Here is a 10000-nt window from a genome sequence, read left to right as displayed (position 1 = left end):
GGTAGACTAGCTCCGGCCCACGGCCAGACGCCCGGCGCCGGGGTAGACCTGATATCGTCTAAGGCTGGCCTCAGCCTAGCGCCACCCAGCCCTCGCACAGAGCTGCGCACCCGGGCCGGACTTGTCCTCCGGCCGCTCGGCCGCTCGGCCGGGCGGCAGGCCTGCTGTCCCGGCACCGGACGTGGTCCTCGCGAGGCCAGGCGCCGGGCTAGGTAGACCTGGTGTCCTGGAGGCGGACTTAGGCCTCCGGCCGCCCGGCGCCGGGGTAGACCTGGTCTTCCGGGAGCCGGGGTAGACCTGGTGCACGGAAGCCTCGGGGTAGACCTGGTCTTCCGGGAGCCGGGGTAGACCTGGTGTTCCGAGCGCCGGGGTAGACTTGGTGCACGGAAGCCTCGGGGTAGACCTGGTCTTCCGGGCGCCGGGGTAGACCTGGAATTCCGGGCGCCGGGGTAGGCCTGTTCCCCTGGAGCCGGGGTAGACCTGGTGTTCCGGGAGCCGGGGTAGACCTGGTGTTCCGAGCGCCGGGGTAGACTTGGTGCACGGAAGCCTCGGGGTAGACCTGGTCTTCCGGGCGCCGGGGTAGACCTGGAATTCCGGGCGCCGGGGTAGGCCTGTTCCCCTGGAGCCGGGGTAGACCTGGTGTTCCGGGCGCCGGGGTAGACCTGGTGCACGGAAGCCTCGGGGTAGACCTGGTGTTCCGGGCGCCGGGGTAGACCTGGTGCACGGAAGCCTCGGGGTAGACCTGGTCTTCCGGGCGCCGGGGTAGACCTGGTCTTCCGGGAGCCGGGGTAGACCTGGAATTCCGGGCGCCGGGGTAGGCCTGTTCTCCTGGAGCCGGGGTAGACCTGGTCTTCCGGGAGCCGGGGTAGACCTGGAATTCCGGGCGCCGGGGTAGACCTGTTCCCCTGGAGCCGGGGTAGACCTGGTGTTCCGGGAGCCGGGGTAGACCTGGTGCACGGAAGCCTCGGGGTAGACCTGGTCTTCCGGGCGCCGGGGTAGACCTGGAATTCCGGGCGCCGGGGTAGGCCTGTTCCCCTGGAGCCGGGGTAGACCTGGTGTTCCGGGAGCCGGGGTAGACCTGGTGTTCCGAGCGCCGGGGTAGACTTGGTGCACGGAAGCCTCGGGGTAGACCTGGTCTTCCGGGCGCCGGGGTAGACCTGGAATTCCGGGCGCCGGGGTAGGCCTGTTCCCCTGGAGCCGGGGTAGACCTGGTGTTCCGGGCGCCGGGGTAGACCTGGTGCACGGAAGCCTCGGGGTAGACCTGGTGTTCCGGGCGCCGGGGTAGACCTGGTGCACGGAAGCCTCGGGGTAGACCTGGTCTTCCGGGCGCCGGGGTAGACCTGGTCTTCCGGGAGCCGGGGTAGACCTGGAATTCCGGGCGCCGGGGTAGGCCTGTTCTCCTGGAGCCGGGGTAGACCTGGTCTTCCGGGAGCCGGGGTAGACCTGGAATTCCGGGCGCCGGGGTAGGCCTGTTCCCCTGGAGCCGGGGTAGACCTGGTGTTCCGGGAGCCGGGGTAGACCTGGTGTTCCGAGCGCCGGGGTAGACTTGGTGCACGGAAGCCTCGGGGTAGACCTGGTCTTCCGGGCGCCGGGGTAGACCTGGAATTCCGGGCGCCGGGGTAGGCCTGTTCCCCTGGAGCCGGGGTAGACCTGGTGTTCCGGGCGCCGGGGTAGACCTGGTGCACGGAAGCCTCGGGGTAGACCTGGTGTTCCGGGCGCCGGGGTAGACCTGGTGCACGGAAGCCTCGGGGTAGACCTGGTCTTCCGGGCGCCGGGGTAGACCTGGTCTTCCGGGAGCCGGGGTAGACCTGGAATTCCGGGCGCCGGGGTAGGCCTGTTCTCCTGGAGCCGGGGTAGACCTGGTCTTCCGGGAGCCGGGGTAGACCTGGAATTCCGGGCGCCGGGGTAGACCTGTTCCCCTGGAGCCGGGGTAGACCTGGTGTTCCGGGAGCCGGGGTAGACCTGGTGCACGGAAGCCTCGGGGTAGACCTGGTCTTCCGGGCGCCGGGGTAGACCTGGAATTCCGGGCGCCGGGGTAGGCCTGTTCCCCTGGAGCCGGGGTAGACCTGGTGTTCCGGGAGCCGGGGTAGACCTGGTGTTCCGAGCGCCGGGGTAGACTTGGTGCACGGAAGCCTCGGGGTAGACCTGGTCTTCCGGGCGCCGGGGTAGACCTGGTGCACGGAAGCCTCGGGGTAGACCTGGTCTTCCGGGCGCCGGGGTAGACCTGGTGCACGGAAGCCTCGGGGTAGACCTGGTCTTCCGGGCGCCGGGGTAGACCTGGTCTTCCGGGAGCCGGGGTAGACCTGGAATTCCGGGCGCCGGGGTAGGCCTGTTCCCCTGGAGCCGGGGTAGACCTGGAATTCCGGGCGCCGGGGTAGGCCTGTTCTCCTGGAGCCGGGGTAGACCTGGTGTTCCGGGCACCGGGGTAGACCTGGAATTCCGGGCGCCGGGGTAGGCCTGTTGCCCTGGAGCCGGGGTAGACCTGGTGTTCCGGGCGCCGGGGTAGACCTGTCGTCCTACTCCGGGCCCGGCCTCCGGCCGCCCGGCTGCTGCGGCAGAACTGTCGCCCTGGTGTCCCGGGCGGACCTGCTGTCCCGCGCACGACCCACCCTGCGGCCGCCCGGCGCCAGTCTAGAGAGGGAAGGAGCCGGCCGTTGGGAGCCGGCAGCGCTCCCGCCTCCTCCGTGCCCAAAGCGACAGCGGCCCGGCTCCTGCCTCCGTCTCCGGATCCCTCACTGCCTTCAGCCGCTCGACCCCCCTCCCCCCCACCCCGCTGCCGTCCTGCCCCGGGCTCGGACGGGGCCAGGCCGGGCTGGAGCGTCAAGGAAAGAAGGCCGTCAAAGCAGAAGGCTGGGCGAGAGCCGAAGAGAAGGCTTCTCGGCAAAGGGGCCGCCTCTGCCGTGGGCCCCGGCCCTGCTGGCCGAAGGACCCGCCTTCCTCGGTGTCGGCCCGCTCCTGGCCCTCCCGCCGCTGCGGGTGTGCGAACCGGCCGAGGAGAGAGCGGGCGGGGGACGGCGACGGGGGTGGGGAAAGTAGTCTGCGAGCGGCGCCGGGGAGTCTGATGGGGCAGGGCGGGGCGCCCCCAACCGTCGATGGGCGGAGGCAGGGAAAGTCTTCAGGCGGGGCGCCCCCAACCGTCGATGGGCGGGCTCTGAGGGGGCGGCGTCGGATTGCGAGTGTGTGGAGCCGGCGTGTGTGTCACCGTGCCCCTCTCTCTCTGTCTCTCTCTCCCTCCCTTCCCCCCCCCGCCCCCCCGTCCCTCCCTCCCTCCCTCGCTTCCCTTGCGCGCTGGCCCCACTGAAATTCCGTTCGGCCGGGTAGGGCTGCGCGGCACCCCGGGCGGAGGGGGCTGCTGACGCTGCTTCGACGGCAGGCTGACGCAGGCTGCCTGTCAGCTTGGTCTGGGATCGCTCTGGGTACCAGAGGGAAAGAAATAAAGTTCGTCAAGAAAATTCCTTTTCCGGATCAGTTTCTTGCGCCGAGGGAACAGAAGAGTCGTTCTCTTCGAGAAGGGAGGAAAGGGGAAGCGCGGGAAATGAAACCCGAACCCCAAACCAGACCAAGGGGAACCAAGCCACAAAAAACAAAGGGATAACCCCGTAACTCCTAAAACAAACCCAGAAAACTCGAACCAAAAGTCCCGCAACGCACATTCCCCCACCCCCCAAAAAAACCCACACCGAGCCCCCCCCCTCGCGCCCGCCCCCCCCACCCCCACCAGGCAAAAAAAGGTAAAGCCGGCCATTGAGAAACGCTCTACTACCCGGGTATGGGGAAATACCTCTTGCCATGGCCCCGGAGTAGACTTTTCCTCCGGGCGCCGGGGTAGACCCGTTGTCCGGCCCCCCGGGCTACACCTGGTATCCCGGAGCCGGGGTAGACCTTGTACCCGGCGGCCGGGGTAGACCTGGTATCCCGGAGCCGGGGTAGACCTTGTACCCGGCGGCCGGGGTAGACCTGGTATCCAGGAGACGGGGTAGACCTTGTACCCGGCGGCCGGGGTAGACCTGGTATCCAGGAGCCTGGGTAGACCTTGTACCCGGCGGCCGGGGTAGACCTGGTATCCCGGAGCCGGGGTAGACCTTGTACCCGGCGGCCGGGGTAGACCTGGTATCCAGGAGCCGGGGTAGACCTTGTACCCGGCGGCCGGGGTAGACCTGGTATCCAGGAGCCGGGGTAGACCTTGTACCCGGCGGCCGGGGTAGACCTGGTATCCCGGAGCCGGGGTAGACCTTGTACCCGGCGGCCGGGGTAGACCTGGTATCCAGGAGACGGGGTAGACCTTGTACCCGGCGGCCGGGGTAGACCTGGTATCCAGGAGCCGGGGTAGACCTTGTACCCGGCGGCCGGGGTAGACCTGGTATCCAGGAGACGGGGTAGACCTTGTACCCGGCGGCCGGGGTAGACCTGGTATCCAGGAGACGGGGTAGACCTTGTACCCGGCGGCCGGGGTAGACCTGGTATCCCGGGGCCGGGGTAGACCTTGTACCCGGCGGCCGGGGTAGACCTGGTATCCAGGAGCCGGGGTAGACCTTGTACCCGGCGGCCGGGGTAGACCTGGTATCCCGGAGACGGGGTAGACCTTGTACCCGGCGGCCGGGGTAGACCTGGTATCCCGGAGCCGGGGTAGACCTTGTACCCGGCGGCCGGGGTAGACCTGGTATCCCGGAGCCGGGGTAGACCTTGTACCCGGCGGCCGGGGTAGACCTGGTATCCCGGAGCCGGGGTAGACCTTGTACCCGGCGGCCGGGGTAGACCTGGTATCCAGGAGACGGGGTAGACCTTGTACCCGGCGGCCGGGGTAGACCTGGTATCCAGGAGACGGGGTAGACCTTGTACCCGGCGGCCGGGGTAGACCTGGTATCCCGGAGACGGGGTAGACCTTGTACCCGGCGGCCGGGGTAGACCTGGTATCCCGGCGGCCGGGGTAGACCTTGTACCAGGCGGCCGGGGTAGACCTGGTATCCAGGAGACGGGGTAGACCTTGTACCCGGCGGCCGGGGTAGACCTGGTATCCAGGAGCCGGGGTAGACCTTGTACCCGGCGGCCGGGGTAGACCTGGTATCCAGGAGACGGGGTAGACCTTGTACCCGGCGGCCGGGGTAGACCTGGTATCCAGGAGACGGGGTAGACCTTGTACCCGGCGGCCGGGGTAGACCTGGTATCCAGGAGCCGGGGTAGACCTTGTACCCGGCGGCCGGGGTAGACCTGGTATCCAGGAGCCGGGGTAGACCTTGTACCCGGCGGCCGGGGTAGACCTGGTATCCAGGAGCCGGGGTAGACCTTGTACCCGGCGGCCGGGGTAGACCTGGTATCCCGGAGCCGGGGTAGACCTTGTACCCGGCGGCCGGGGTAGACCTGGTATCCCGGAGCCGGGGTAGACCTTGTACCCGGCGGCCGGGGTAGACCTGGTATCCAGGAGCCGGGGTAGACCTTGTACCCGGCGGCCGGGGTAGACCTGGTATCCCGGAGCCGGGGTAGACCTTGTACCCGGCGGCCGGGGTAGACCTGGTATCCAGGAGACGGGGTAGACCTTGTACCCGGCGGCCGGGGTAGACCTGGTATCCAGGAGCCGGGGTAGACCTTGTACCCGGCGGCCGGGGTAGACCTGGTATCCAGGAGACGGGGTAGACCTTGTACCCGGCGGCCGGGGTAGACCTGGTATCCAGGAGACGGGGTAGACCTTGTACCCGGCGGCCGGGGTAGACCTGGTATCCAGGAGCCGGGGTAGACCTTGTACCCGGCGGCCGGGGTAGACCTGGTATCCAGGAGCCGGGGTAGACCTTGTACCCGGCGGCCGGGGTAGACCTGGTATCCCGGAGCCGGGGTAGACCTTGTACCCGGCGGCCGGGGTAGACCTGGTATCCCGGAGCCGGGGTAGACCTTGTACCCGGCGGCCGGGGTAGACCTGGTATCCAGGAGCCGGGGTAGACCTTGTACCCGGCGGCCGGGGTAGACCTGGTATCCCGGAGCCGGGGTAGACCTTGTACCCGGCGGCCGGGGTAGACCTGGTATCCAGGAGCCGGGGTAGACCTTGTACCCGGCGGCCGGGGTAGACCTGGTATCCAGGAGCCGGGGTATACCTTGTACCCGGCGGCCGGGGTAGACCTGGTATCCAGGAGCCGGGGTAGACCTTGTACCCGGCGGCCGGGGTAGACCTGGTATCCCGGAGCCGGGGTAGACCTTGTACCCGGCGGCCGGGGTAGACCTGGTATCCAGGAGACGGGGTAGACCTTGTACCCGGCGGCCGGGGTAGACCTGGTATCCAGGAGACGGGGTAGACCTTGTACCCGGCGGCCGGGGTAGACCTGGTATCCAGGAGCCGGGGTAGACCTTGTACCCGGCGGCCGGGGTAGACCTGGTATCCAGGAGCCGGGGTAGACCTTGTACCCGGCGGCCGGGGTAGACCTGGTATCCCGGAGCCGGGGTAGACCTTGTACCCGGCGGCCGGGGTAGACCTGGTATCCAGGAGCCGGGGTAGACCTTGTACCCGGCGGCCGGGGTAGACCTGGTATCCAGGAGCCGGGGTAGACCTTGTACCCGGCGGCCGGGGTAGACCTGGTATCCAGGAGACGGGGTGGACCTTGTACCCGGCGGCCGGGGTAGACCTGGTATCCAGGAGACGGGGTAGACCTTGTACCCGGCGGCCGGGGTAGACCTGGTATCCAGGAGCCGGGGTAGACCTTGTACCCGGCGGCCCGGGTAGACCTGGTATCCAGGAGCCGGGGTAGACCTTGTACCCGGCGGCCGGGGTAGACCTGGTATCCAGGAGACGGGGTAGACCTTGTACCCGGCGGCCGGGGTAGACCTGGTATCCAGGAGACGGGGTAGACCTTGTACCCGGCGGCCGGGGTAGACCTGGTATCCCGGAGCCGGGGTAGACCTTGTACCCGGCGGCCGGGGTAGACCTGGTATCCAGGAGACGGGGTAGACCTTGTACCCGGCGGCCGGGGTAGACCTGGTATCCAGGAGACGGGGTAGACCTTGTACCCGGCGGCCGGGGTAGACCTGGTATCCAGGAGACGGGGTAGACCTTGTACCCGGCGGCCGGGGTAGACCTGGTATCCAGGAGCCGGGGTAGACCTTGTACCCGGAGGCCGGGGTAGACCTGGTATCCCGGAGACGGGGTAGACCTTGTACCCGGCGGCCGGGGTAGACCTGGTATCCCGGAGCCGGGGTAGACCTGGTCTCCGTCCGCCCGGGTAGACCTGGTGTCGCGGCCGCCTGCGGAAGTTCACCAAGGGGTCGCTGTTCCAGGCTGCCTCCGGCTATGTCGACGTAGCGGTCGGCCTGCGCTGGCGCACCCTCCCGGTCGACTTCCACTCGTCTCCTTGGAGGCGTCGGCGGCCTTGGACTTATCTTTCCGTATATTGGGAGCGAGGTGACGGGCCGCGTCCCCGCAGGTTTCCAGGGTGCCTGCGTCGCAAGGCGGAGGATAGGGCGGCCGCGCCGCGCGGTCGTCGGGGCAGAGCGAGTGCCGCCTAGGCCGGGTGAGCCGCGTGGCTTGGTCCCGGTTCCCGTCCTGCCCAGGGCGCTCTTTCGGGGAGAGCTGCCCGAGAAGCCAGAGAGAAGAGAATGGGCAGTGTGAAGGGCCACCAGAGAGAGAGCCGAGAGCCGAGAGAGACGGCCCGAAAGACCGTGTCGAGAAGCCGCTCGCTGGCCGCAGCGAGGCGGTGAGAAGCCCCGCGTGTGTGTTGCTCCGCTCCGGTCGGCTGCCGTGCCGGCCCGGTTGAAGGGGGGGCGGCCCCCCTGGGACGATCGGTGGCAGGTGAGGCGGCGGCGCCTCGTCCCTTTTCCGCCTGGCCTTAAGCCGGGGCCCGCTCCGGCAGGCATTTTTCCGGCAGCCGGTCCGGTGGCAGTGGCCGGCAGCCGGGGGTCGACGCGGCCGGGCTTTTTTTTTCCCCGGCCCTCGCCCGAGAGCCTCCTCCCCGAGCAAGGCCCGGCCAGCCCGCCGCGGTGGCGGCGCCCGGTTCCCCCGCTCCCGACCTGTTTGCCAGCGTGTCCGTGTCGGAAGGGCAGCGGTGGGGCGCGCGGCCTGGCCTCGGCATTCGCCGCGTGGCCGGAGGGGCTCGGTGACGGCGGTCGCCCGATGAGCCGTGGAGCCGGGGTGGCGGCACCCCGTCCCACCGGCGCGTGCTGTTGAAGTCACCCCCTTCCTCGGCCTTAAGCCGGGGACCCGCCTTGCGGGCGGGCTGTTTTTTTCGCGGGCAGAGAGGGGCCGGCCGCGGTGGCCGGCCCGCCCTAGCACGGACCGAAGCCCCCGGCAGAGAGCAACCCCCGGAAGGTCGCGGGCGAGGCGGCGGCGCCTCGCCCTTCCTCGGTCGTGGCGACCGAGCCCGCTTCTGCCCCGGGCGGTCCGTTGCTATTTTTTCAAGGGCGTGTGCGGGTGCTGTGGGGGGCCCCCGCCCGCCCGGCCTCCGATGGCCTTTTCCTCTCGCGGCCCTAAGCCGCGGCACCGAGAAGCGTGCGGGCCCACGAAAGCCGAGGTTGTGTGGAGCCGGGGGCCCGAGCGAGCCCCGAGCCGAGCGATGCCGGTGGGTTTCGAAGGGGGGGGCAGTGAGAAGGCGGCGCGCGCCTCGCCCCCCCCCGGGCCCCCGGCGCCCGTGGTTAGCACGGGTCCTTGTGGGCCGCGCACGCCATGTGCCTTTTTTTTTTTTTTTTTTTTTTCCGTTGATCGGTGCCGTACCCCGGCTTTTCCGAAGGGGAGAGAAAGAGAGGCCGAGAGAGAGAGAGAGAGAGAGCGCGCCAGCCGCGGGGCGGGCGAAAGCCGGTGGCACCTTTCTCGAACGCTCGGACGGGTTCCCTGGGCGGAAAAGGGTGAAGGCCATCCCCACCCCGGCCCGGCGGTCCCGTCCTTCCGTCGTCCGGCCAGGAGAGCCGTTGTCCGCGGGCGGGTGGCGGCACCCCCCCGGTCTACCCTGTGCCGGGACCGATCCGCGAGCGGATCGGTCCGGGGACGCGTGTCCCCGCTCGCACGCGTGCGGAGCCCCCAAGCCCGTCCGCTCTCGGCCCAGCCGCACCCGTGGCGGCGCCGGCCGGTGGGGCGTGCGCCTTGGTGGGCTGCCGTGGGGCCGTGGTGTGCGTTGCACGCTTTCGGCCGGGCGGTTCCGCGGCTGCTGGGGCTTTGCCTCTGCGCTCCGCTGCCTCCTCTGCCCTCGTGCAGCCGCGTCCGCCCCGATCGATGAGGCTTTTCGGGTCGCGTCGGAGAGGGCCCCCGGCCGGCCGGGCTTTCTTCCGGGGCTTCTCTGTCATGGGGAAGCCCACGGCGGGGGTCCGGTGTTCGGGCCGGGCGGTCTCTTCTCCGATTCGCTCCCCGTCGCAGGCGAGGTGTCGCCCCTCCCGCTGCCGAGGAAGGGCGTCTTGACCGTCCCAGCTGTGTGATGGCCGCGTGGCCCCGCGAGCCTACAGGTGTCCTTCGAAAGCACGCGAGGTTTGCCGGTGCCGGCCTTTGGTCCCGGTTTAGCGCCCCGTGGGTGCCGGCCGCGAGCAGCGCCGGGCGGCGGTGCGGCTGGAGCCGAGCCGCGAGGAGGCGAAAAGTCGCCGTGTCGAAGCGCAAAGGAAAGGCGAAAGCCCGATATGAGAGAGAGAGAGAGAGAGAGAGAGGGGTGTGCGCGGCCGGGGGAAAAGAGCCCGAGCCGCCCGTGCGCGCGCGGGCGCGCACCGCACGGCGCTCCTTTGCCGTTCCGCCGCCTGCTGCAGAGCGAGCCGCCCCGGCTCGAAGGGGCCCCGGTGTCCGGGCCGCGCCCGCCTCGTCGGGTCGCTGTCTCCTCTAGCACGTCCGGTTGCTTTCCGTGTGGCCCGGTGGGGGGACGCGCCGCGGCGGGTTTCGCTCTCCCGAGCGGCCCCGCTCGGCCCAACCTCGCCGGCGGCCGGTCGCTCGCCCGCGACCGGTCGGCGGGCGGGGGGCGTCGGCCTCGGGGGCGGGTCAGCCCCGGCCGAGCCTCCGTCCCCGCGAGCCACGCGCGTTCGACTATTTGAGCGCGAGGCCGAGTCTCGAGAA

Source organism: Lonchura striata, unplaced genomic scaffold, assembly GCF_046129695.1.
Source record: "Lonchura striata isolate bLonStr1 unplaced genomic scaffold, bLonStr1.mat Scaffold_162, whole genome shotgun sequence".
Classification (NCBI taxonomy): Eukaryota; Metazoa; Chordata; class Aves; order Passeriformes; family Estrildidae; genus Lonchura; species Lonchura striata.
The sequence above is the reverse complement of the archived record's forward strand: the minus strand, read 5'-3'. Positions refer to the sequence as shown.